We start from the raw sequence: 27,840 nt of genomic DNA, 5'->3' as shown, positions 1-27,840 counted from the left end.
CTGAAGTTCTGCAAATCATTTGTAAATATAAAACAAAGTTTGTTAAGGTTGTGTTTTTCCAGCAAAGCTCTGAAACTGCAGCAGTGTTTAAAATGATTCTCTGAAAACAGACTCAGTCTTACCTCTGTTTCTGTGAGAGACTCATCTTCCTCTCTCTCCTCGGACATACTGCATCTAAACTGTCATTGATCAGCACTGGCTTTGAGACACCAATCTGCTGTTCAGTGTGACCTGGAGATGATGATGTTAATGAGATGAAGAAATATGTTGAGTTAGCAGCAACAGCAACAAAAACACTGTATAAAATAAAGTGAGTTACAAACAGATGCACTGGTCTTATTCGGTTGTTAAGTGGTCAACTTGCTTCACTTCAGAATACTACCTCAGCAGCTGTTTATTAGCACTGTTTATTCATATTAAACATTTAAGATAACCCTTTTCAAACTCACGGTGTACACTACAGTCTCCGTGCTCACAGCGTCCCAAACACAAATCATTTTTTATATTTATTTATTTATATTTTCGTTGTCTGGTTATATCGGTATGTTGTTAAAGGTTATGATTATTTTTTTTTTTTGGTAGTATTATAATCACATTGTGAGTGTATATTAGCACCTTTTGTTGTTTTCTCGTGATATCTGGTGGTGCGTTTGGACACGTCAGACTCAACAAGCGGATTGAGAAATGTCTAAAAAATAATTTCGATTTCGCATCACAAAAACCACAGCCTCACACAGAAGCGGAAATACGAAAAAAACTTTCAGACACAGATTCGTGTTCAAAAACCCCTCTTTGAAAACATACTCGCGGTCTTGTCCACTATAAAAGAGAGTTTATAAGTATTTAAAACGCTAATTTTTCTGTGCTTTAGGGCTGTCGCTTGTCAGCAATTAATTCTCATATCTCTCGGACGGATCAGATTGGATTAAATATATAAAAACAATGTCCACGAGTGTTAAAATTAGAGGGAGTCTGTGTTAAAGTTATAGCCTACCTGTACAAATGTTTTCTAGGACATAAAACGGATCAAATCCAGCGAGCTACGCTTTCTCTCTTGCTGTCTGCGTAGTGTCCTCGCTGCAGGGCTGGGAAATGTGGGGATGTGGGGATGTGGGGGCGTTGGAAATCAGAGCTGTTTCTCAATATGCGTTCTTTAGCGATCTTGCGTCCTTGTGTTCTCGCTATACGTCATCATTAACCGTCGAAGTTCAATTCCAATTCTCAAGAACGCAAGTACACAGAGTATGTTCTTGATATCGAGGATGGATCGAGTGCAGACTTGAGAGAATCGAGCCGTTAGAAATCACAGAAGACGCTGCGCGCGGCCGGTGTACTTGCCTGCAAGCTTTAAACTCGCTCTCGCAAATGCTTGACGGCTCTTGAAAGTAAACATTTATCGTTTTGTTTTACTTAATTTTAATGAAGTTATAAGACCCGGAGAAAGTCTGCAGTATTTTTACTGGCATATTAAAATTAATCTTAGTTAAACATATAACGTTACAAAAAAAAAACGATATACAATTATACGCTATGTAAATATTATCTATAATAGTTTGAAATGTTTGAAAAGTTATGACATTTGTTTGTAATGTTATGTTATATTTATGGTTCATTGGCCGCTGCTTATGCTGTGATTATGCGGTCAGTTAAGCAAGAACGCAGCACATCTCAGTACTCATAAAAGGGTGTGTTCTCGCGTCCTTCCGAGTTCGTTCTTCCAAGGAAGCTTGGCAAGACCAGTCTCCACGAGAACACAAGTCCGATCTTTGCGTTCTTGGAATTGAGAAACAGCCCTAGAGTCGAATCCAAAGGAATCGACTCCATCAAGGGGAATAATCGACTCCTCATTCAGAGCCTTTTTCAGTTCAACAAATCTTATCTCTGGGTGTCTCTCAAACGGAAGGCTGCACACATTTAAATTCACGAAAATAAACTGAAAGAAAACGAGTCGGTACTGATCATCTGAATTTTAGGATGCACCATTGAAGTTGTGTAATAAAACTGTGTGTGTTATAAATTTATTAGACATTTGATTTGCAAATTCAAGTCAAAACAACTCCAAAACAAGACTTTGCCAGCTTCGTATTAACTGCTGAATAATTGTTGAAAAAAAAAAAAAAACGTTATCACGACATTTTCACAACGTGATAAAAAAACGTTTTTACAACGTTGTTGTATTTGCTGGGTAATAATGGATTTTAGAGAGCATGAGGGAGGTTAATGGTGCTTCTCAAACAGAAATTTTGAAGTAGAAGAAGGTATGTGTCTTGAACACATACTATAAAAAAATTAAACCAATACATAATTTAGTTTAAAATAAATACAATCTTCTACCTCACCTTCAAAGACTGTGTCTTGTTACAAATTTCTTTAAGAACATTCTGCTACGTATTTAATACGGCAAATGTCGTTTTTTTGACGTTATAAATTCGTTTTTTCACAACGCTGTAGAAACGTTTTTATCAAGTTCGTATATCTCCTCCCAACGTTTTAAAAACGTATTACCACGTCCATTACATGCTCCAATCAAAAATGTTTTCTTTACAGTGTTAAATATGAATATTCATCTTATTACCAGCCCTTTTTTACATTTCACCTTACTTGTAGCGTTGCTGACCTCTGCTTGTTTTCCTTTTATAATACTCCCTTAACATATGAAGGCTTAAAAATTTATAATACACACAAATTTAGTCACTCATCGTATTTATTCACAAAATATGAAAAGTAATGTGATATGGGTAGTTCACACACACACACACACACCCATATCTAAACAAGCCAAAAGCATAAATATATACCAATAAAACAAAGTAAATAAAGTAAAACACAAGAAAACTATGCAATGACTGGCAAATTTGAATATGAGCACATTAACAAAGTCCAAGAAATGTCAGTGCATAGATATTTTAACAGAGAAAAAAAACAGCATTTGTGAAATGTAAAGTATTTAATTTCAACTAGTTACAAATTAGTTTATTGCAGTTATAACAATAATCATATTGCAATCTTATTACTTGTTCGCACTAAACATAACGCTTATAATTTAAGGATTTTGTTTTTCAACACAAATTACAGGTATATGGCATCCAATTTAGAACTTGTTTAAATAATATATAATAAATACAGTTTAAAATGGCTATTATTGTTCAATAAATAATATTTTAAAATATTGGCGTACCTGATTTTGAAAAATATCTGTATGTTAGCAGTTTTTTCAGTGCTTTCATTGCAGGTTACATTGTTATGTCAGTAGGTGGCAGCGAGGGACTGTATTAATGAGTTAGTAAACCATTCATTCAGTGCTGATTCATTCAGTTATCGAATCTGTGACCCACCAGATTTTATGACTCTAGTACTGCTTAGCTCTTAGCTTAGAACTTAGCTCAGTGCAGTGCCTACAGGGTCACAGAATTCAGTGCATCACCAAAAAGAAACAAGGTTGTGAAGAAGTAAATTGTCTAAAGCAGGGGTTCTCAACTCTGGCCCGAGAGATACCCTTTCCTGCAGAGTTTAGCTCCAACCTTCATCAAACACACCTGCTGCAATGTTTCTAGTATGACTAGTAAGAGCTTGACTAGTTTGTTCAGTTGTGTCAGATTGGGGTTGAAGCAAAACTCTGCAGGACACCGGCCTTCCAGGACCGAGTTTGTGCACCCCTATATTAGGACATAAAGACAATGGTTACCTTGTTCAGGTGTGTTTGATAAGGGTTGCAACTGAATTGGTGCAGGAGAGTGGATCACGCAGGCCAAAGTTGAGAACCCCTGTTCTAAACTCTGAACAAAACCAACAAACAATGCTGTGTCTAACCTACACTTCATTTTATAGAGATCAATGCACTGACCAGTGCTGCCGCCTGTCATGTGAAATCCCCAAAACCACTGAAAGAATACTTTGACAAATACATCGGTTAATGGATATACAGCAAATGTGGGGGCATTGTGCACTTAATTAGATGTATTATAGCAAACAAGGTTTAACGAATCTCACACGTAACATACAATATTATGGTCAATTCACACTTCCGTCCAGGTTGTCACAACATTTCTTGTTTATCCGTCTTCACAAACTGCCCTGAAGTACAATTTAAATTTGTTATAAATAAAACATGAGCCTCTAACATTCACAGTGCTCAGTACTTTTTTATCATCTGTGTCTCGTTTTCTCATTATGTTGGAGCTCTTTGAAGGTTGCTGTATACCAAGTGTCCTCAACGCAGAGTTTAACGAGATGCAGCTGAGGCTCCCTGTCAGAGGAGAAACTGTGCTCACCTGTGTTGAAGGAGCTATCCCTGGTCCTGAACATCACAGGGTGGCACTGATGGTGCTTTCCATGGTGCCGAACATCACCTGCTTACTTGCGGTCACCTCAATATTTAATATAAAATGTCAGGTTTATTAGAAATAAACAAATTATAACAGAGGTGAAATGCAGAATAGAGAGAATAATATGAAGAATATACAAATTTTATTAACTTAATCCTCATATGGTGGCATTACAGTATGTTTTGAAGTCAAAGCCTTCTTGAAATAACTAATAAATAATACATACATAACACACACAGACGTGTCATTTGAGTTGAATTAATGAAATAAAGGAACTTTGAATGAATGAAGTCCCCCACTATTAAAAGTCTATCATATTTTAAACATATATCGCCCAAAATGTCTGTAAAATCCCTTATTTGGCTTGTTGAATTTTGGAGGACGATAGACCACAGCACAGTATTGAGGAGTTCAACTGAAACAACTCAAAACTAGCATAATGTGTGATGTGCGGAGTCCGACAATTCAAGCTCATTTTAAAAATAGTTGCCACACCACCTCTGCCACCAGAGGCCCCCGGGGAATTAAAAAAACACCGTTAGACGGTAGCAACTCAGAAAGTCAACTTAGATCACTAGTATGTAACCAGGTCTCTGTTAAAAATAAAATGTCCAAATTCTGAGAATCAAAGAAATCCTTTAAGATAAAAGTTTTGCTTGCAGGTAACCGCACATAAGTCAGAGCAAATTCTAACTCTGTTGAAACTTCCAGCTCACCCGATTTGTGATGCATGGAACGAAGACTTTACAAGTACATTTCCCAAGGGGAATAAGTTTATTACCCATGAGCAAAGTTGTGGGAGACGCCGCAGCGGGAGTTCACTGCAGGTGCCGGGGAGCACAGGAATAATCCACTGATATGGTATCTCCATAGAGCGCAAGACGATAGAACAGTCCTTTCCCTTTGTGATGTCAATCAGGGAAAAACACTGCATCGGCAGCTGCGAGGATAGACTTGCCTTTAGCTTGACTAAAAATCCACCTCGAGTTCTGCGTCTTCTTCGACACCTTTTCCAGCGAGGAATGAAGACCGTCATGTAGCCTACACCCATGAAACGTTTATACTTAAGGCTTTACCCTGATTTAATTGTGTTTTTATCATTTTTAGATGCTGCTATGTTCGTTTTCTTTCTTCTCTTTTTTTTGCCATGGGATACCATGAAAATTAAATTTAGTTAAATAATTTACAGTTTTCACCTCTGATATTGTAACAGTGATTAAGAATTAAAATTACATTCTGACTCGGAAAGTATGCAGATGTCTTTTTGTCGGTGCTGTTGCCATGGTGAATCATAATTAAGGAGCTCCATTGATCATTGTGACGAGTGGGGTGGGGCCGAGAGCCGTGGGAGCGAGGCCGGTGGAGTGATTGGGAAATGAGCGACACCTGCTCCACTCACTGGTCTCGAGTCCCACGGAGGAGATCGGAAGGATATAAAAGAGGAGCGACGACAGTGAAGGAGGAGAGAGGACCAGGCCCTGGGCTTTATTTTGTGGTTTGGTTTTTGTTTGTGCGCAGTAGTCTCCCGTGAGGGCCTGTCGCGCTGTTTTATGGTTATTTTGGCTATTAAAGTTTCATTTGAATGTTCGCCGGTTCCCACCTCCTTCTTCCCGTGACTATGGAGTTTTTATCGTTACATTGGTGCCGAAACCCGGGAGGAAGGAGGGACGCGCTGCCAAAGATCCCTTGCCGCTGGGGTGAATCCGCGGTGCCATCGAGCAGGGCGTAGCAGTCTGGCGCCGTGGGACGCTTGAGATGCGGTGGGCTGGAGTGAGTTGCCGGGGACGGACGAACTTACTGCCGGCTGCACGTGATGTGGAGGGGCGGCTGCCATCCGTGAGGGAGCGGAGGAGTCGGCGCCGTTTGCCAGGGGGCCGGAGCCTGCTGCCATCCCATAGAAGAGGAGGAGCAGGGAACGGGGGACTCCTGCCGGCTGCCCGAAACCGGAGGAGCCGTCGGTGTCCACCGGGCGGCGGAGGAGTGTCGTGCCGTCCACTGAGGGCCGTCCAGTGCCACCGCCAGGCACCGTGGAGGAGTTCACACAGCTGGTGGAGGGCCGAGCGGCAGCGTGTCTGGGAACCGGAATTTATTTTTTTTTTTTTCCTCTCTCCCCTCTCTCGCTCCTCTTCCTTCCATCTCCTTTACTCTCTCGCCTCGTCTGTCTTCCTACCCCCAGGTCCCTGCAGCGGCCACGGTGAGCGGTACCCCCCCCCCCGGAGGGAAGGGGGGGGGGGAGAAGTGGGAACGGAGCGAGGCGGTGGAGTGATTGGGAAAAAGAGCACCACACAGTCTCGTGGTACGGAGAGATCGGAAGGATAAAAGAGAGAGTGACGACAGTGAAGGACGAGAGAGGACCAGGCCTGGGTTTTATTTTGTGTTTGGTTTTTTTGTTTATGCGCGGCAGTCGCCCGTGAGGGGCTGTCGCGCTGTTTTGTATTTATTTTGTCATTAAAGATTTATTTGAATGTTCGCCGGTTCCCGCCTCCTTCTTCCCGTCATTATGGAGTTTTTATCGTTACAATCATGACTTCTCATAGTCGTGGTGCATGCGCTAAACTCAGATTCAACCTACTCAGAGTCAACTGAACTAACACGATTTAGCTGTTCTGAAACCGAACACTCAAGAGTTCCCATCTCAGGGAAAGACAACACAGAGTTTGTTGAACGTCCTTTCTGGAATACACCCCTGAAGATCACTCAATTTGTTTTATTCAGTGTTACTAGCAAACACTAACAGCAAGGTACATTAGTGTTAGTATTTTTTAAGTATTAACTGTTCATACATTGCATTTGAAAAAGAAGCTATTGTGGCCCTTGTTGGTGAATTAAATATATTTTGTGGAATATGAATATATATATATATTTGTATATGTCAAAATAGTACAAGATTAGACTAATTCAATATATATGATATCAAATAAGGGTTAGCACAAATGTAATCTAAACGTAATCCAAAAGTAATCAGATTACGTTACCAAAAATGTGTCATCTAAGATATTATATTACTGACTACAAATTTTGTCATGTATCAGTAACTGATTACAATTCATAAGAAATCTACCCAGCTCTGCAGATACATTACACACTAAAGGAAAATGAAAACATTCAAAGCATCATATGACACTTTAAATTAAGTGTGGAGTTATTTTTAATGTCTGAAAAATAATTTAGGACCTAAAAACCAAAATCACTGATGTGGAATAATTTACTTAAGTACAGACCCAGTGCTGAAGAGTGACTGAAAAATTACAATTTTGATTTTCAGTTCTCAGATATTTATCATGTATTGGTTACTTTTTAAAATATAAATATTATTTTTTATTAGGAAGCTCTGAAGTTCTGCAAATCATTTATAAATATAAAACAAAGTTTGTTAATGTTTTGTTTTGTTTTTTCCAGCAAAGCTCTGAAACTGCAGCAGTGTTTAAAATGATTCTCTGAAAACAGACTCAGTCTTACCTCTGTTTCTGTGAGAGACTCATCTTTCCTCTCTTCTCTGACATACTGCAGCTAAACTGTCATTGATCAGCACTGGCTTGAGACAACAATCTGCTGTTCAGTGTGACCTGGAGATGATGATGTTAATGAGATGAAGAAATATGTTCAGTTAGCAGCAACAGCAACAAAAACACTGTATAAAATAAAGTGAGTTACAAACTAATGCACTGGTCTTATTCTGTTGTTAAGTGTTCAACTCGCTTCACTTGAGAATACTACCTCAGCAGCCGTTTATTAGCACTGTTTATTCATATTAAACATTTAAGATAACCCTTTTCAAACTCACTGTACACTACAGTCTCCGTGCTCACAGCGTCCCAAACACAAATCATTTTTATATTTATTTATTTATATTTTCGTTGTCTGGTTATTTGTGATTTCGGTATGGAGTTAAAGGTTATGATTATATTTTTTTGGTAGTAGGCTATTATAATCACATTGTGAGTGTATATCAGCACCTTTTGTTGTTTTCTCGTGATATATGATTGGACACGGAAGCGGTGACGTCAGACTCAACAAGCGGACTGAGAAATGTCTTAGTTAAAAAAGGGGGGGAGTCCAAGATGGCATCCTGCTAACTTAACTTTCGCCGAGCTCTGCTGACAAATTTTAAAAACGGCATAAATATCACTCCTTAAAGTTACTTTTATGCAAAATAACCCTTATCTATATTTCTGCTTTCTCTGATGTTTGAAATATGAAGTCGACCGCTGACAAAAGGAAAGATATGTCCCGTGTTTCGCGGCAATCTGACAAGATGGACTTTCACAACTATGTGTCTGTGGATGAAACGCTGCTTGGGGCCAGAACACCACTTTCTGATAGCCCAGCTAAACCTCCCTCCATGAAGGGCAAAGCAGATGATGATATCTCTTCTGTTGTTTCGACGCTTTCCAACTTGATCAATACTCGCTCTGACGTCTTAGAGAAAATGGTGAGTGAAAATGCTCTTAAAATTGAAGGTTTAAAAAAAACTGTGGACTTCGTATGTGCTGAAACTAAACGACATCAAAGGCCAAGTCAGTCACGTTGAGAAAAGATTGAACACTGAAGAGAAGAAGATGGGATTCTGTGAACAACGTCTCATTGACTTGGAAAGATATTCCCGACGCTGGAATCTACGTTTACACTGTGTTACTGAGAAGGAAAGAGAGGATGTAAGAGCGGAATCCATCCGTATCTGTGAAGCCACTTCCCTGAGGGAAGAAGCAGTCTAGCAGACAAAATCGATACAGTTCACCGCATTGGAAGGAGGCTCCAGAATAGTTCAGGTCCGCGATCGATCATCATTCAGTTTTCTTCGCGAGTTACGAGAGATGGTGTGTGGAAGGCAGCGAGGACGTCGAAGTTTCTTCGTGCCAATCATCTTCGCTTCACTGAGGATCTCATCGCAACTGATTGAGAAAGAAGACAGCTGCTTTGGCCTGCTGTAGATAAGGCTCGAAAGGAGGGAAAGAAAGCTCACTTCATTGGAGGTCGTGCCTTTGTTGATGGATCTGAAATTTTTCCACCTTAAGCATGGGAAACCAGTTCGTTTTTAGTGGGTGTAATATTTCATTTTAAGAAAGCTCACTAACCTGTTTGACTGAGTTCATGGCGAAGATTGGTTTTACCCGGCACTGTTAGTCAGCTATCGATGCACTTTTTTTTTTTTCCTCGAGGGTTCTACTACTGGTATTTTTGTTCTATTATCTCTTGTTCTGTTCTTTTGAATGTCTGTTTCAATTGTTTCCCTCAATGCCAGGGGGTTGCGTGACTAGGGCTGCATGATTAATCGCATGCATTTGTCATGCGTGTCTCATCAGTAAAGCCGGTTCCGTGATTAGCGGTAAGTGTCTGTCACCTGTTTTCAAACTGGAGCGGCAGTTAATACACAGAGCCGTAGTTCACTGACATGCTACGCAATATTCTGTTCATAATTGAGATTAATCGCATTCGATTATGAACACGATATTGCGTAGCTTGTCAGTGAACTACGGCTCTGTGTATGAACTCCCGGTGCATTTGAAAACAGGTGACGGATATTTACCGCTAATCACGGAACCAGCTTTACTGATGAGACACGCATGACAAATGCATGCGATTAATCGTGCAGCCCTATGCGTGACAATGTAAAGCGCAAAGCATTGTTTTTGTATGCTAAGTCTTTTAAAACTGACTCACTCTGTTTCCAATGACATTTCTTTTTGGAAAAACCAATGGGGCAATGAGGTTTGGATGGCTCATGGTTCAGAACATTCTGCTGGTGTTATGATAGTGAAAAAACCATTTTTCACAGGTTCAGTGTTACAGAGTTATATAGATCCTATGGGACACTTTCTTATTTTGGTAATTTGGTATTAATAATATATTTGTTTTATTGGTAAACATTTATGGGTATAATACCTCTAGAGAGAAAATGACTTGTTACTTGATGAGATAGGAGACAAAATTTTATTATGGGTTTAATAATTTCCTGATGCTGTAATTTGTATTGGTGGAGATTTTTAATATCACTCCTGATAATAATCTTGATAGATTTCCCCCTAGGCAGTCTACTTCTCCTAATTTAAAATTGAAAATGTTCATGGAGAAGTTGGATTTAGTTGATATTTGGAGGGAGAAGTTTCCAAATACTTAATCTTATACATGGGGTAACAAGAGTCGCTCAAGAGTTTCTCGTTTAGATTATTGGCTTGTACCATACTCTTTCAAAGATTATAATGTTTCGGTTAGTATTCTTCCCTATCCCTTAACGGATCACCACACTATTCTTCTTTCTACTCCTCTGTCCACAGGACACTCAAATATAAATTCTAGAGCCTCTTATTGGAAAATGAATTCATCTCTACTTAAGCATGATGAATTGAAAAAAAAAATAATTTCCTTTCTGATTCGATATTACTGGGTGAAAGCTTCTTTGGAAAAAAAATTTAGCTTAAATTGGGATTTGTTAAAATATGTAGGAATGTGTATTAGACATTTTAGCAGCATTTTGGCAAAAACAGAGAAGGGATGAGAGGGAGAGGTCATTTCAAAGATCATAACACTTCAAAGCAAAATTCAGGAAAGCTTATCGGAAACTGATCTAACAGAACTTACAGAGCTCCAATCTAAATTAGACAATATTTATAAATACAAAGCTGAAGGCTCTTACGTTCGTTCAAGGAGGAAATGGCTAGAACAAGGTGAACAGAGCTCTGCTTATTTTTTTTAGAATGGAAAAAACACACAACTCTAGGAATCTTTCTATTAGTTCTCTACAAATCAATGGCATTCTGACAGATAATTCTAAGGATATTGCCTCTTTTTGTAGTAACTTCTATTCAAAACTATATAAATCTAATTACTGTAAGGACTCAGCCTCCCTTTTTTTTCAGTCATTAAAGGAGGTTAAATCAATATCTAAAGATGAGCAGCTTGCCTGTGATAAAACTATAACTATCTCTGAAGTAATTGAGGGGATTGAGGGCCTTAAAAATAACAAATCTCCTGGCACCGATGGCCTAATGGTCGAGTTCTATAAAAACTTTGCTGAAGAATTAGCACCATTCCTGCTAAAGATGTTTTTGGAGAGTATTCAGTCAGAAACTTTGCCTTCTAGCTTAACTCAAGGACTTTTAACTCTGATACCTAAACCTAAAAAAGCTACAACATTGATTAGATAATTGGCGACCTATCTGTCTTCTAAATAACGATTATAAAATATTAGCTTGGGCTTTGGCCAAAAGACTTAAGTGTGTTTTGAGTTCAGTTATTGATGAGACTCAATCAGGATTTATGCCCAAAAAGACATATAGCAAACAATATCCGACTTTTTCTAGATTTATTAGACTATAGCGAATTAGTTGTTGATGACAGTTTTATTCTTTTTGTAGATTTTTACAAAGCTTTTGACTCTCTTGAACACGAGTTTATTTTTCTAGCTCTCCAAAAGCTTGGGTTCGGTGATCCATTCTGCAAGTTTATAAGAACTCTTTATAATAATGCCAACTGTTCCATCAACCTTAAATCGGGTACCTCACCTAGATTTCAGTTGTCAAGAGGAGTTCGTCAGGGCTGCCCTGTATCCCCTTATCTATTTCTTGTGGCTGCACAACTTCTTTCCTCCTTTCTTCTGAGTACTCATCTGCAAGGTATTACTATTGCCAACAAACATATACTTATTAGTCAGCTCGCTGACGACACTACCCTGTTCTTAAAAGACGAATTACAGATTCCGATTGCAATCCAAACACATTAAAGTTTTCTCTAAAGCTTCTGGTTTAAACCTAAATCTTAATAAATGTGAGTTGTTAGCCATTAAAACCTGTCCTTCTCTCTCTCTTTACGGTATTCCAGTTAAGTCACAGGTAACCTATCTGGGTATATCCATATGTAAGGATGATAAAGTCAGATGCAGACTGAAATTTGACCCAGTTGTTGGGAAAGCTAAACAGAAATTCAATTCATGGTTACAGAGAGATTTATCTTTGAGAGGACGAACCCTTATTGCTAAAGCTGAGGGTATCTCAAGAATTGCTTACCCTGCTCTCTCCTTATAAGTGGATAAAGCTGCATGTGCAGATATTGATAGAATGCTATTTGATTTTCTGTGGAAGCATAAGAGGCATTAAATTAAAAAGTCTGTGGTTATTAATAATTATGAATGTGGTGGTCTAAACTTTTTAGATTTTGCTTCTTTAAATAATACTTTCAAGATAAATTGGTTAAAGCAGTACTTAATTAAATCCTGATTCATTCTGGAATACTCTTCCTAGTCTTGTTTTCTCTAAGGTGGGTGGTCTCCCTTTCCTATTGCTATGTAACTACAACATCACCAAATTGCCCCTTTAAATTGTCTAATTTTCATAAAACAAGTGCTTTTGGCCTGGCACCTAATTTATAAACACAATTTTAGTCCTCACCGGTACTTTATTTGGATTAATTGTGTATGTATTATCTATAAAAATAAGTCGTTGTTTTTCCCAAACTGGGTTAAAAATAATTTTATTCTGGTTTCTCAATTAATCAATACTGATGGATACCTGTATTCATATTCAGAGTTTTTGAACAAGTACAATATACCTGTCACTCCACGAGAGTTTGCTATTGTAATGGATGCCATCCCTTATGGAGCAATAGCTCTTCTCAGAGATTCAGCTAGATCCCAGATTTCCTTATCAGTTGCTCATCCTTTTGATACAACGATTGGAAATATTTGTTTTTTATCTAACTCTTGTAGTCAGAACAGGAAAATTAGACAACTATTTCAAAATGAGATTGTTTCTCTCCCATACATTGTGTCGTACTGGAATGGCCAGTTTGTTGATATTCCATGGAAGAAAGTGTGGACTTTGTCATTTAAATATTTAATAACCAACAAGGTTAAGGATGTGTCTGACAAATTACTTCATCTTTTTTATCCTGTGAAGCTTTACTTAAAAAGATGTTTCCTGATATTGACACTTTATGTTTTTTTTTGTGGTGCTGAACACGAATCCATTTCTCATCTCTTCTGGGAATGCACATATACAAGTCTGTTCTGGAAGAATTTTTGTATCTTTGTTCACACATTTTCATCACAGAGTTTTTCTTTGTTATATAAAGATGTTTTAATTTGGTCAGCACAGCTTCGATAAATAATGTAAAGGACCAATATTTTTGATAAACCTATCTATTTTTCTAGCGAAAATTTTTATACATAAATGTAAATTTCAGGATGCTAAGCCCTACTTTTTTATTTTCTATAAAGGAACTTAAATCCTACCTGGACACTCTCAGTACATCCAGCAATTCCAAAGCCCTTAAAACTGTCTCACTATGTCATTTGCATAATATTCTCCTGACTATATAATCTGTAGCTGTGCTCGCAATTGTATTTATCCCTGGCATTGACTTTGTATGCTCTTAGCAACTCAATAAAAAAAAAAATAAAAAAAAAAAATTCTTATTTAAAAAATACTTTCGATTTCGCATCACAAAAACAACAGCCTCACCCAAAACGGAAATACGAAAAACACTTTCAGAAACAGATTCGTGTTCAAAAACCCCTCTTTGAAAACATACTCGCGGTCTTGTCCACTATAAAAGATAATTTATAAGTATTTGAAACGCTATTTTTTCTGTGCTTTAGGCCTGTCGCTTGTCAGCAATTAATTCACATATCTCTCAGACGGATCGGATTGGATTAAATATAGAAAACAATGTCCGCGAGTGTTAAAATTAGTAGAGTCTGTGTTAAAGTTATAGCCTACCTGTACAAATGTTTTCTAGGACATAAAATGGATCAAATCCAGCGAGCTATGCTTTCTCTCTTGCTATAGTGTCCTCGCTGCAGGGCTGTGGAATGTGGGAATTTTGTGAATCCGGAGGCGTTGGGAATCGAGAGTCGAATCCAAAGGAATCGATTCCATCAAGGGGAATAATCGACTCCTGATTCAGAGCCTTTTTTCAGTTCAACAAATCTTATATATGGGTGTCTCTCAAACGAAAGGCTGCACACATTTAAATTCACGAAAATAAACGAAAACGAGTCGGTACTGATCATCTGAATTTTAGGATGCAGCTTTCTGTTTGAGAAGCACCATTCATTAATCATTCCTCTCCCTCATGCTCGCTAAAAGCTGTTATTACCCAGCACACACAACAACGTTGTAAAAAAGTTTTTTTTTTTTTTCAACAATTATTCAACAATTAATATAAAGCTGGCAAAGTCTTGTTTTGCAGTTGTTTCGACTTGAATTTGAAAATCAAATGTTTAATAAATTAATTTAGAACACAGTTTTATGACACAACTTCAATGTCTTGTTACAGATTAGACAAACATTTTTATAGTGGTTTTAGCCACAGAACTATAATTGAACACATACTATAGAAAATTAAACCAATACATAATTTAGTTTAAAATAAATACAATCTTCTTGTTAAGGATTTCTTTAAGAACATTTTGCATTTTGCTACGTTTTTAAAATAAAAAATTTATTTATTTATTAAGTTTTTTTTGACATTAAATTACATATAAATAATTATAAATTACTTAAAAAATAGTTGTAGAAAGTTTTTATCACGTTCGTATGTCTCCAACGTCTCCATTCTTACCACGTCCAAATCTAAATAAGCCAAAAGCATAAATATATACCAATAAAACACAATTTCACATAAAATACAACACATGAAAACTGCAATGACTGGCAAATTTGAATATGAGAACATTTAACAAAGTCCAAGAAATTTCAGTGCATAGATATTTTAACAGAGAAAAAACAGCATTTAATTTGTGAAATGTAAACTATTTAATTTCAGCTAGTTTCAAATTATTCTATTGCAGTTATAATAATAATCATACTGCAATCTTAATACTTGTTTGTACTAAACGTAAAGCTTATATTTTAAGGATTTTGCATCAACACAAATTACAGGTACATGTACTCTATGCCCCGCCTCCTAAACACGACTGTGACGAGTGGGGCGGGGCCAAGAGCCGTGGGAACGGAGCGATGCCGATGGAGTGATTGGGGAATGAGCGACACCTGCTCCACTCACCGGTCTCGAGTCCCACGGAGGAGATTGGGAGGATACAAAAAAGGAGCGACGACAGTGAAGGACGAGAGAGGGCCAGGCCTGGGTTTTATTTTGTGGTTTGGTTTTTGTTTGTTTTATCTTTATTTGGTTATTATAGTTTTATTTGACTATCCGCCGGTTCCTGCCTCCTTCTTCCCGTGAATATGAAGTTTGTTATATTGTTACACTGGTGCCGAAACCCGGGAGGAAGGAGGGACACGCTGCCGAAGATCCCTCGCCGCTGGGGTGAATCCGCGGTGCCATCGAGCAGGGCGTAGCAGTCTGGCGCCGTGGACGCTCGAGGCGGTGGGCTGGAGTGAGTTGCCGGGGGCGGACGAACTCACTGGCGGCTGCCGTCCGTGAGGGAGCTGGGGAGTCAGCGCCGTTCGCCAGGGGGCCAGAGCCTGCTGCCATCCATGGAACGAGGAGGAGCAGGGAACGGGGGACTCCTGCCGGCTGCCCAAAACCGGAGGAGCCGTCCACCGGGCGGCGGAGGAGTGTCGTGCCGTCCACCGAGGGCCGTGCAGTGCCGCCGCCAGGCACCGCGGAAGACTTCACACAGCTGGTGGAGGGCTGAGCAGCAGTGTCTGGGAACCGGAATTTTTTTTTTTCTCCTCTCTCTCGTCTCTGTCGCTCCTCATCCTTCCATCTCCTTTTCTCTCACCTTGTCTGTCTGTCCTACCCCCAGGTTCCCGCAGCCACTGTGAGCAGTCGGGAGTAGAGCGCAGTCTCGTGGGTACCCCCCGGATGGGGGTATGTGACGAGTGGGGCGGGGCCGAGAGCCGTGGGAACGGAGCGAGGCCGGTGGAGTGATTGGGAAATGAGCGACACCTGCTCCACTCACCGGTCTCGAGTCCCACGGAGGAGATCGGAAGGATACAAAAGAGGAGCGATGACAGTGAAGGACGAGAGAGGACCAGGCCTGGGTTTTATTTTGTGTTTGGTTTTTGTTTGTGCATAGCAGTCGACCGTGAGGGGCTGTCGCGCTATTTTAATGTTTATTTGGTTATTAAAGTTTTATTTGAGTGTTCGCCGGTTCCCGCCTCCTCCTTCCCATGATTATGGAGTTTTATGTTGTTACAACGACGATTTTAACAAAGCTCATCGGTCTGAAAAGTGAGGTCTGCTGTGATTGGCCAGCTATCCAGTCCGTTGTGATTGGCCGAATACCTCAAGCGTGTGACAGAAATGTTACACCTCTTAACAAATAGTGATCCCCTGTCCGGCTGGAGCGACGAGACATAAACATTAAAACCTATTATAAACGTGATGTAAACATCATTTCTAGTCGTGTCCTATTTTGTAAGGCCAAACAAAGTAGTTTCACTTTCACAGTGAAACACACAGCGTCTATAAGACATGGCAGCAGCGGAAACAACAATACTACAAAGAGAATAAAAAGTACACCTATCTTTGTGTGAACAGAAATATGCAGGGATTTAAACTAATAAACTTTTGTTTAATTTCACTATTTAAATTCATGTAGGTGAATAGGCTAATACAGACTACTGTTTTATAATTGTCAATGTGACAATGCAAGAGACATTAACAAATCTGTTTTCATCATATTAGGCATAGGATTAATAAAGTGAGAGCACTATTATGAATGAATTAAAAAGAAAAAAAAAAAACCTGATAATATTTACATTCTTCAACACAGACAACAATCAAAGAGAAAGAGAGATGGTGATGGAAGTAATACTTGAAATATTTCTTAAGGCCACTCCTGTTTGGGATTTATTATTGTGTATTGTCAAAAATACACAAATCTTCTCTTTTTTTCCAGTTTGTAGTGTGGATCACTGCATCATTTAATCTGGTTCTCATGTTTAAGAATCCATTATCTTGACAAATCATTTATGCGTTCACTGACTTGGTTTTAAACTTGGTTATCGCTACTGTACTTCAGTAATCATCCAGCACTCATGCGTCCCATCGAGTAATGGGTCTGTTTACTAACCTGACCCACACTCTACAGTGATCAAAATATCTCTAAACTCTTAGGATCTGTATTTACCTTCTTTATATTAATTGTAAGATTGAGACCATTGTAGCAGTCGCCTGAGAGAATTCAAATCATACCAGGCATGACTGAATATTACCTGCATTCATGTAGAACATCATAATACTATAATACAAATGTTTTATGTATTTCATAAGATCGACAGAACTTGAAATATGAGATTTTGTGTTATAATAAAAGCGACAAAGCATAAAGCTTATCACAATTATTGGGTGACTGGTGCACTACAAATAATGAATGTACTTAAACTTATATTTTTTTCTAAGCATTTATAGCAGCAATCAAACGGCTTATGAATAGTCACAATGTTTTACCTCAGAAAAGACAATACGTTTTTTTTAGATGAATTTATTTATGAAGCATGTTGGGTTGTGTTTTTACTTATTTGTTTTTTGTATTTCTATGTGATCTCTTGTGTTTGTTATATGATGCTAATATGCTAATTGTCACTTGTGGGATTAATAAAGTTGTTAATTTGAGCTGGATCTGAAGATGATCTACTCTGAATGTATTTTCTATGTTTGTGTTGTAGATGTTTGAATGAAACAATGTGGATCCTCTGGTGTTTCAAATGTGTAGCTGTAATAAAAGTCTTCTCACACTCAAAGCACATATGATCTCTCACACCAGTGTGTATCTTCTGATGAAGTTTTAAATTCCCCAGTTCTGAAAAGCTCTTTCCACACAAAGAACATGAATGTGGTTTCTCTTTTGAATGAACTTTCAGGTGACTCTTCAGGTGTGAAGCTCTTACAAATGTTTTTCCACATTGATCACATGGGTGCAGTTTCTCTCTGGTGTGGATGTTCTCGTGATTTTTCAGGCTTCCTAAATCTGCGAAGCTCTTCTCGCACTGATCACATGTGAACGGTTTCTCTCCAGTGTGGATCCTCATGTGAACACTGAGAGTAAAGTTGGTTGACAAACTCTTTCCACACTGAGTGCAGGTGAAACTTTTCTTGTTTCTTCTTTTCAGTAAAGAAACTCTTTCTGTCTGTGAGCGAGTGTTTTCGCTGGTTTTGCCGTGATGATGTTTCTGCTCTTCACTCTCCTCCATCAGATCTGAAATGAAAGTAAAAGCGTTACAATATAAATAAATCAAAAATAAATCAGAGAAATGTGAAGTGAAAGCAGACTATGCAAAATTATGATCATTTTTATGAAATGAGGTACAATGATCTATATTATAATATGGACACAAACCCATGTTTCTGTAGTGAGAACTATTCAATGTTTGATCAGCTGCACAATTGGTTTGGTGCACAAGATGGCACTGTGAGCTTCAGCGATGTGAGTGTGTGCGTGTTTTATGACATCTGCATTTGTTGTAACTTAAAGAAACTTATATATGAAACTTGACCAGTAGTGTTAATTTTGTTAACGAAAACTATAACAAAAAAAGTTAGTTGATGAGCTTTTTCCCCACGACTAAGATGAGACAACAATAAGGTCAATAAATGATAACTGTGACTATATTGCAACATGCAGTTTTGTTGACAAAAAAGACGAGACTATAATGTATTCTCAAAAAAAGAAAAAGAAGACAGAATGTTATTGTGGACTGCTCTACAAACAGAGCTGGGTAGATTACTTATAAACTGTAATCTGGTACTGATTCCAAATTACATGACAAACATTATAGTTAGTAACATAATCCATTACATTACACATTTTAGGTAATCTAATCAGACTACTTTTAGATTACTTTTGACCTAACTTGATTTAAATAAGATAATATTCTACCATACTGACATAAAAATACAAAGAGTAAAACATTTATTCCATTTGTTATTTATAACATGAAGTGCATTATTACATTACATCAAGGTTTCCCAAACAAGGGTTTGTGACATTAATAAAAAGCTAATTAATGACATCATATAAAAGATATGTTAAAATAAATAATTTCAAAATCAATCAAAATTAAATCTTACTAAAAAAAAAAAAAAAAATTTCATTGGTTTACCTGAATGTCAGAAAACCATTACAACATGCAAATGTGATACTTAATTATTAATAAAAAAAAAATTAAGTCTCAGAGGTGCTTCAAGTAAATATATTTGGTGAAAGAGGATCAGATGAGAAAAGTTTGTGAATTTTTGCGTTTTAATGTGTTTGAAAGACAAATGCATTCCAAATACACAGTAATACATGGTTAAATAAGCTACAGAGTGGTGATTCAAATAAAAATCAATGTGTTCATCAGTAGTTGATGCAAAGTTGAAACGCTTCTTAAACATAAAATGATTTCAAATGCTGTCGCTGACTAATGACTGATCTCTGTGTGAATGTCCACAAAACTGGACGACTTTCTGAGTGTACATCAGCTGTATTTTAGAAAGAAACATTTGAAAGATGGAAAATAGGGATTAGGGAGAATCCATAAATTATGAATAATTATATGTAAATAATATAATCATGTAATCCATAAAAAAGTAACTGCAGTCTGATTACAAGTATTTAAAATGTAATTTAGTCTAATTACAGGTACTTAATTTTTGAATCTGATAACATAAACCAGATTACATATAAACAGTTACTACGGTTCTGTCTACACGCCTCTAACACACAAGCGTTCATGAGTGCGGTTGCCAGATATCAAGAGTTCAAATCCCTGAATCAGAGCTTCGCTGTTACAAGGATACATTTTCTGCCCAGTGTTATGCTTATTTTAAGCAATCTTGCAACCATGTGCACGAGCTCTCTCCTCATTATAGAAGCACCGCCGCTGAGGATCTGAAAACACTGACACACAAGCTGAGTTTATCAATCTAAATGAACACGTCATGAGATCTTGTATATATTGTTTGTGATTGTGGTAGCTGAATAAATACACTTACTAAACTGCTGCTGTTTTAATACAGAAAAAGGCTATTGCAATTTGGAAATAGTGGAATAACTATTAGGAATTTCACTGTTATCATATTTTTCTTTGTTTCACCAGTTTTCATAATGTAGACAGACTGAGTGCATGAGTCTTTGGTGTTATTTTATATAATAAAAAGCCTAATAAATCAGCACATTACATGAGATAAAATAAACCACGTGTGTGTGAGTCCACATTCTATTGCTTTGTGTTTATATTATGATATATGATTATAATTTTGAGCAAAAATCACTTTTATCAGTTTAGCCATTATACAGATAGATTATATCATGATTGCTATCAGATATTTCTGTTTGCCTCTCTGCAATCCCTCCTCCCTTTTTACTCCTTTTCTTCTGTCTCACTCCCTCCTCTCTTCTGTGTTCTCTCTCTCTATCTCAGTATATACACTCATGTACACACATGTATATTTCCTCATGATTTTGGATGTTCAGACCAGGACGTGGGCTATAGGCCCGAAGGTTATTGAGTTCGAACTGTCCTTCTGCTCAGAGTTGAGGTATCCTTGGCGAAAAACATCCTGTCCATATTTCAATTCTACAGATGTAATCTACATCCTGTGGGATCTAGAGGCAGTAGGAAGAAAAACCCTTTGTTTGCTAGAAATTCCTATTTGATGTACAGTAGTGTACAGTTCTTATTGGATAATCCCCTACACCACCCCTTGCAATGCAACTACATAATGTGTGAATGAAATAATAAACTCTGAAGAAGTTTGTGAGCAGACTAAAAGGCTTAATGTTCATTTACTTCTTTCCATGAGTTCATGCAAGGACTGAGAATGGTTGGACGGCATCGAAAGATAAAGACAAAGAAATATGTAATGTAACATACAGCATGTTTGATTGTTTCGATGGGTTAATGCAAGGACTGAGAATGGTTGGACGGCATCGTGATAACTAAAAAATGGTAAAACTAAGATTAAATTAAAAATGGCTGCCAAACTTAATCGTTGGTTAATTATAGCCGTCAAAGATCGCAGACGGCCCCTAACTTTTCACATCAAACTGGAGGAGAAAGGATCAGATGAAAGGGCTTGACTGTTTTGATAAAACATTGTTGCAGTGACATTATTTATAACTAAGTGCAAAATAATAAATCCGTACATTTGAGTAAACTCTTCATAGATTAAGTTTAACAAGACTCACTGAACAGCGTCCAAACTTATAGCCATACTGCATATCTGTGATATATTTACGATGTTAATCATATTTCTTCAGACAGAATAATCATTTCTATTCATTTTTGATTTACGCGATTGAAAATGCCTCTCCCAGCGCTTGTATGTTTGCCATTGACTCACACAGAATTCGTCCTTCGCCTCAATCTTAGACATAACAGACAAAAGTGTCACATGACTTCAGTACACTTCCGATTGATATCTGACCACAACAAACAGATACACGCTCTGACCCACGACATCCCAAACAATAAACACGCGATTACAGGGTAATGCGGATTTGATTTTTATAGAAAATATTGAAAAAACTAACTTGTGCAGCGAGGCTATAAATAGCATATTTTTACAACAGTAAACGACCAAATTTTGTCTACAAACACTTCGGGGTTTAAAGTGAGGTTTTGAGTAGTGTACTAATAATTTCATAAATAGTCTGATATAGCTTGAACGTTACTAGATAACAGGTGCGGTTCTTCTTCATTAATCACACGTAAGGTCGGCCATGTTTTGTTGTATTTTTATTGCTTTTAATAAAGTGGGGAAATTGGAACTGAAGATTTTTATAGGCTAATAATGGCGGAAATATTAAAAGAAAATGCGGGATGATTTCCATGTCATCGTTTCGTGAGAGAACAATAGAACTTCATGAATGGAGGATCAGAGCCAAATAAACATGAGAAAGCATAAAGGAGCAGTTTCCCCAATCCGTAGCCTTCTATAAAAAACACAACATGGCATAGCATTTCATAAAATCACAGTTTTACAGATTATATTATGAAATTTCAAATGAAGCAAATTCTACACATGTTTCTAAACACATATCCTACATCAACAATTTTTTAAATACATTTAAAAAATATGTGTTTTTTCATATTTCTATTTTGTTTTTTATGTTTGAGTTATATATCTTTATTATCATAACATAGTAATTCTGATTCCTGAACAATATGAAGTGTCAGCTTTGTGAACATACTGTCCATGAGCAGAAACCTTTTATTTTGGTATGTCATTTCTGTCTCTATTGAAAATGGGGGTTGGTAAGGGGTTAATAATAATCTTATTGTTAAAATGTCAAGTTTTCATTGACTAAAACTAGACTAAAAGTTGAGACTTTTAGTCGACTAAAACTTGACTAAAACTAAACAGGGTAAGGCTGACTAAATATGATAAAACTAACAAGGACGTTTAACTGTTTTCTACATTATATTTCTAAACACTATATTTCACTGGCCATGTTGTTGTTGGGAAATTATGTTTTATATTTTATTTAAATTGATTTCCATGTCATTTTTGACCTACTTAAAGGGCATTTTCCCCTAACTTTATTAAATGCATGCATCATCTTTCATATCAAATTCTTACATTTTATTAATAATTTCACTTAATATAAGACAATATAATAAGACTGTCCTGCTGTTATCTTTGTTTGGAACTATTTTTTTTGTTATATTTTTGGTTATTAAACAGTCAACTGTGACAAATATATCAAATTCAAATATTGAACTACTCGTTTTAACTCTTTAAAATGTCAAATTTCCAATCGTGGTTTCCGTGGTTTAATTGAATATTTTGGTCTTTTGGTCGTGTTTTGTTGGTTTGTTTGTTTTATATGTTATAAATAAGTTACATTTTTATGTTTCCTCTGTGTGCAGTTGTGTTAATTTGTTTTATTTCTCCACAAGATTCTCTCTCAGACAGACTGTGTGAGCTTCAACTGGCATGACCTTGTTACTGATCCATTATCAATCGCCGTTTACACAGAATGTAATAAAATCAGAATCATTCTCACCAAGATTTAGGTGCTTCCCTAATTAGATGTTTTAATCAGATTAGTTGTCCGGTTGGGCAAGTAAAATTATCTTCTTTCACTTTTTGTCCTGGACAAGCATTAATGTCGAGCTCTGTTACTGTATATAAACTTCAACCTGCCAGAGTGACTAGCAGGAGTGAACATGTTACCCGCCACTGCTGAAATCAACATATATACACATATACAAATAAATTTTTCAGCCTCATTGATGAGGATGAAGAATAAACAGCAACCTGTTTGTTCTTCAGTGTGTTTGATTCTGCAGGGTTCTGGATCTTCATGTTCTCTCTGTCCTTCAATAAACTCTGTCTCTGCAGATTTCACTTCTTCCTGATGCTTTGATACTTGTACTTGTGAGCTGAAAAAAATCAATAAGTCCATTATCTATTATTATTCATCTTCTCTTTTATTAATATACAGGCACATAAATATATAAGAAAAAAACATACAATTAAGCAATGTAAGAATTTAAAAATTGAAAGGATAAACACACATGAATAAATGCTGTAGTGATAGTTTCATCTTGTAATGTCACAATAACTGATCGTGTTGTTTTCTGGTCTTAATGTGTCAATTAACAGATTTAAAGTCATCAGTATAATGAATGAGGTGAAAACAGGATCTATTATCATGAAATAAAGAGGATTTTCATCAGCTGATAATATTGATGAGTCTCAGACTATAAACATTTACATTAAATTTACATTTAATCATTTAGCAGACGCTTTTATCCAAAGCGACTTACAAAGGAGAACAATAGAAGCAGTCAGACCAAGAAGAGAACAACAACGGTATACAAGTGCCATGACAAGTCTCAGTTAGTCTAGTACAGAACACGTAGCCATGTTTTTTTGTTTTTTTTTTAAAGAATATGATAGACAACAAAAGAAAAGGTAAGTACTAGTATTAGTTGGTTAAGTGCTGGCGAAAAAGATGAGTCTTTAGATGTTTTTTGAAAATGAGTAAAGACTCAGCTGTTCGAATTGAGATCGGGAGGTCATTCCACCAGCTGGGAGCAGTCCAGGAAAAAGTCCGTGAGAGTGATTTTGAACCTCTTTGGGATGGCAACACAAGGCGTCGTTCACTTGCAGAGCGCAAACTTCTGGAGGGCGCATAAGATTGAACTAGTGAGTTTAGGTTTTTTGGCGCCGTGCCAGTGGTCGTCTTGTAGGCAAGCTTCAGTACCTTGAATTTGATGTGAGCGGCTACTGGTAGCCAGTGTAACCTGATGAGGAGAGGAGTAACATGGGCTGTTTTTGGCTCATTGAAGACAACCCTCGCTGCTGCATTCTGGATCAGTTGCAGAGGCTTGATAGTACATGCAGGAAGGCCTGCCAAGAGAGCATTACAATAGTCCAGTCTGGAGACGAGAACAAGAGCTTGGACAAGAAGTTGGGTGGCTTGCTCTGACAGGAAGGGTCTAATCTTCCTAATGTTGTATAAGGCAAATCTGCAGGACCGGGTCATTGTAGCAATATGGTCTGTGAAGCTTAACTGATGATCCATCACAACTCCTAGTTATGCTGGCTGTCCTGGAAGGAGTTATGGTTGACGAACCCAGCTGTATAGAGAAGTTGTGATGAAACGATGGGTTAGCTGGAGCCACCAGCAGTTCAGTCTTAGTAAGGTTGAGCTGAAGGTGATGGTCATTCATCCAGCTTAGGGCTGGACAATATATCGAACGATATGACCATGCGCATCTCGTCAGTAAAGCCGGTTCCATGATTAGCGGTAAATCCCCATCACCTGCTTTCAAATGGAGCTGCAGTTAATACACAGAGCCGTAATTCACTGAGAAGCTACGCTATATCGAGTTCATTATCGAAGGCGATTCATATTCAATAATGAACTCGATATAGCGTAGCTTCTCAGTGAACTACGGCTCTGTGTATTAACTGCAGCTCCATTTGAAAGCAGGTGATGGGGATTTACCGCTAATCATGGAACCGGCTTTACTGACGAGATGCGCATGGTCATATCGTTCGATATATTGTCCAGCCCTAATCCAGCTAGAAATGTCACTCAGACAGGCTGAAATGCGAGCAACTACCGTCGGGTCATCTGGTTGGAATGAGAAGTAGAGTTGAGTGTCATCAGCGTAGCAGTGATAGGAAAAGCCATGCTTCTGAATGACAGATCCTAATGACGTCATGTAGATGGAGAAGAGAAGTGGTCCAAGTACTGAGCCTTGAGGAATTAATTTTTAACACACACACACAGATTAATTAAACAACTTCAATGGATGTGTCTTGAACACATACTATAGAAAATTAAACCAATACATAATTTAGTTTAAAATAAATAAATCTTCTACCTCATCTTCAAAGACTGTCTTTTTACAGATTTCTTTAAGAACATTTTGCTACGTATTTAATACGACAAATGTCGTTTTCTTTTCTTTTTTTTTTTTTTGACGTTATAAATTCGTTTTTTCACAACGTTGTAGAAACGTTTTTATCACGTTCGTATGTATCCTTCCAACGTTTTAAAAATGTGTTTACCACGTACAAACTGGTAATTTACATGCTCCAATCAAAATGCTTTCTTTACCGTGTTAAATATGAATAGTCATCTTATTACCAGCCCTTTTTGACATTTCGCCTTATTACTTGTAGCGTTGCTGATTTTTTTTTGTTTTATATTTTTTTGTTATGTTTTGAAATACTAATATTTTTTTATAATAAAAAATTTAGTCACTCATCGTATTTATTCACAAAATATGAAAAGTAATATGATATGGGTAGTTCACACACACACACACACACACACACACACACACACGCACACACACCTAAACAAGCCAAAAGCATAAATACATACCAATAAAACAAAATTTCAAATAAAGTACAACACATGAAAACTAATTTGAATATGAGCACATTAACAAAGTCCAAGAAATTTCAGTGCATAGATATTTTAAAAGAAAAAAACGCATTTAATTTGTGAAATGTAAAGTATTTAATTTAAAATAGTTACAAATTATTCTATTGCAGTTATAATAATAATCATATTGCAATTTTAATACTTGTTTGCACTAAACGTAATGCTTATATTTTAAGGATTTTGTTTTTCAACACAAATTACAGGTACATGTACTGTGCATATTTTTTTCTCCTCTATGCCCCGCCTTCTGAAACGCGATGATTTTTACAAAGTTCATCGCTCTGAAAAGCGAGGTGTGCTGTGATTGGCCAGCTATCCCGTGTGTTGTGATTGGCCGAATGCCTCAAGTGTGTGACGGAAATGTTACGCCCCTTAACATACTGTGATGCCTTGTCTGGCCGAAGCGATGAGACATAAACATTTAAACCCATTATAAATGTGATGGAAACATGATTTCTATTCATGTTTTCTTTTGGAAGGCCAAACAAAGTAGTTTCACTTTCTCAATGAAAAAGCATCACACACCGCAGAGTGTGAGCGGAGTTGGGTGGCTTGATTGGGTTTGTAGGGGGGAGCGTACCTTGGTCTTGCAGCAACCACATGTGACGACCCCAGGCTGGACTCCAGTTCGTCCATGGTGAAAGCCGATTCGGCGATCCACAGTGCAAAGTTGATGTATTTCCTCAGCGACCAGCACGGATCAGTCCTCTTTTGGAAGGCCAAACAAAGTAGTTTCACTTTCACAACCACAGGCGGCAGCAGCAACAATACTACAACAAGAATAAAAGGAACGCCTTCTTTCTTTGTGTGAATATTTGGCCAGTGTTATGCAAATCTTCCCACATAATGATGTAGATATGTGGAGGGGTGTTAGAACAAGCCGTTTTAGGAGAGCATTTAGGAGGGTGTGCACGAGTCTTAACTTTGATAAAGAATATTTATATGGATTTGAGACTTTAGTCTTTGCAACTTCACAGATCTTCTTCATGCACCAAGAGCTTGTAACACTCCAAAGAAAAAGAAAAATTGAAATCGCATCATATGACCCCTTTAAATATCAATATAATAATTAAATATTACATATAACTTGGTATATATATATATTTTTTTTTTTTGTTTAGTTGGTGCAACGATGAGTAGTGGTGATATTTATTTTGTACAATATTTGCAACTGCTTTTTGTCACAAGCAACACAAATTAAAATTGTCATATTATAGGGACTACTGTACAGACATTTAGAAGTTGATTTTAAAATGCAACGCATTTAAAAATGAAAAAAAAAAAAAAGCTATGTAAACACTTGCATTTTTACAACACTGTAAGTGTGTCCCATCAGGTAATGAAGTTCCACACACACGTGTGATCTTCATCCTCACTTGAACACTTGGGCCATATACAGTAAATACGACATATAAGTCGTCAAATGGTCAAGTGCAAAGACCGCAAGTGTGGGTATTTGGACAAGGCAAGAGTCCCTTCAAGCTAACAATTTTTGGTTCCCAAAATTAGGTTAGGCTCTGAGGATGCTCTATTTACGCTCCTAGAAGGAAGGGCCGTACCCAGCATTGAGCTTCATATCAGCTGACTCAATATTTACATTCTTCAGCACAGACGACAATCAAAGAGAAAGAGACTGTGATGAAGAGAAAGAGAGATGGTGATGGAAGTAATCCTTGAAATATTTCCTGTTTGGGATTTATTATTGTGTATTGT

At 37.4% G+C, this 27,840-nt stretch overlaps 1 protein-coding gene, 1 long non-coding RNA gene and 1 pseudogene across 4 annotated transcripts in view; 1 reads left to right on the top strand and 2 right to left on the bottom strand.

Moving 5' to 3' along the window:
- The window catches only part of LOC122141520, a 79,595-nt pseudogene extending 56,001 nt beyond the window's left edge, over positions 1–23,594 (bottom strand).
- Positions 1–27,840, top strand: part of LOC109084161 (NACHT, LRR and PYD domains-containing protein 12-like) — a 941,455-nt gene that overhangs the window by 628,785 nt on the left and 284,830 nt on the right.
- LOC109078434 overlaps positions 1–27,840 on the bottom strand; it is a 376,314-nt gene that overhangs the window by 339,150 nt on the left and 9,324 nt on the right. For all 3 annotated transcript variants that reach the window (XR_006157868.1, XR_006157866.1, XR_006157867.1), the window contains exon 2: positions 7,785–7,891. This is a non-coding gene — a long non-coding RNA (uncharacterized LOC109078434). The remainder of the gene's footprint in view (positions 1–7,784; positions 7,892–27,840) is intronic.

Source organism: Cyprinus carpio, chromosome B22 (genome assembly GCF_018340385.1).
Source record: "Cyprinus carpio isolate SPL01 chromosome B22, ASM1834038v1, whole genome shotgun sequence".
Lineage (NCBI taxonomy): Eukaryota > Metazoa > Chordata > Actinopteri > Cypriniformes > Cyprinidae > Cyprinus > Cyprinus carpio.
This window is presented reverse-complemented; position numbering and strand designations above follow the sequence as displayed.